Below are 1,686 nucleotides of genomic sequence, written 5' to 3'. Positions count from 1 at the left end.
TCAGAAACATCACTGCTGAAGTATGGCAACCCTATGGGGTTTTCAAAGAAGGAGAAATTCAGAGGTGTTTTGCCATTGCCTGCCTCTACATCACAACTCTGGTATTCCTTGGTGGACTCCTATCCAAATACTAAACAAGGCCAATGCTGTTTAGTGTCTGACATCTAATGGTATTGGGCAAGCCTAGACTAGACATTTTGATTTACCTGACTTTCCCCAAGACTTTATCTACTTTCTTGCATTGTCATTTATTTTTCTTAAATTTTAGCAACACAGTCCTAGACAGAGTTACACCCTTCTATATCCACTGATTTTAATGGACATAAAAGGGTATACCTCTGCTTGGGATACCACTGTAAATTTTTAATTTTTGCTTCCTATTAAAACATGTATGCACAATCCTCTTTCACAAAAGAGAGTAAAACATATTACATAATGTCTGCAATGGATTCGTACCATGAACACTGAAGAATAATAATTATGATTTCATGATGAACCCCTAATGAACTTATTCTCTAACAAACTGATCCTAGGCAAATTGTTTTGTGATTCCCACAGAGTTCAATGGGGTTTATTTTCAGTAAGTATGCATAGGATTTCCAGCTATATCATATGCCATGCTGGACAAATTTACATGAACTTGAACAGGCATAAACAGCAATGATAATTTGCAGATAATTTATACAATGATAATTTCTTGTGGTGTGCCCTTGGTGGAATATGTGTTTCAGTGAGCTACCGATACCTGAAGATGCCTTATGTCTGTAAGTGAAATTATAGTTTTCCCTTTTGTGATCCACTGCTCCAAAGACCCTCTTGCTATTGCATAGTATTAGTCAAAGTCTGCTTGAACCCATTTTCATAATTTACCATGAACAGATTTATATGCATCCTTTCCTGTCTTTTCCCTAGATTAATATAAGAAGGTCTATCTAGCCAGCCTCTCGTTTCCCACAGTGGCTAACAGAATGGTCCAGATCAACCTCAGTAGGGAGACAAAGCCTCCCTCGACTTTAGAAGAACTGCCTCCAACATGAAGATCTCCTGGTGCTTTCATTTCAATTCACATTGTACAGTTGACAAAAAAAAAAATCTGGTCTACCCACCAAAATTGGGCATCAATATTATGGATATCTGATAAAATAAACAGGAATCTTGTCTCTCCACAAAGGCTAATACATTTTTTTGTTCTAGCACAAGCTTTCCTGGACTACAGACCCATTTCATAACAAAGTACTCACACACCTGTCTCCTATGGATATTTGTTGATTTTGTTGTTCCCCCAGATTCAGCTCTATGTTCATCGCCATCCAGTTCCTTCCACCTTTTCCCCTCTTTTTTATCTTTCACTAAAGCTTTGCTGTGCTGTTGAAAATTCAAAACTCAAACTGACCAGCCAAAACATTTCAAAGCAGTATTATGACATTATTCAACTCTTCCCCTTCCTTCAGATGTTCTGTTAGGGAAGTAAGATGCTAGGGCTATATTTAGGAGATGCATTCAGCTGTATTATTGTGGATGTTGGAAGAAAGTATTCTCAGCAATGTTACATATGGTTGTATCTGAGTCCCAAGAGATACACCTTTATCAGGGTCATGGGAAATGCATGAGGAATCTCTTGCTGCTCCCCCCCCCCCCAATCTATGTTATAAACTTATGTACTGCAGCAGTGGGGATTAACCATTT

The sequence above is a fragment of the Gekko japonicus genome, unplaced genomic scaffold (assembly GCF_001447785.1).
Source record: "Gekko japonicus isolate JY-2015 unplaced genomic scaffold, Gekko_japonicus_V1.1 scaffold3414, whole genome shotgun sequence".
In the NCBI taxonomy this organism is placed as follows: Eukaryota; Metazoa; Chordata; class Lepidosauria; order Squamata; family Gekkonidae; genus Gekko; species Gekko japonicus.
This window is presented reverse-complemented; position numbering follows the sequence as displayed.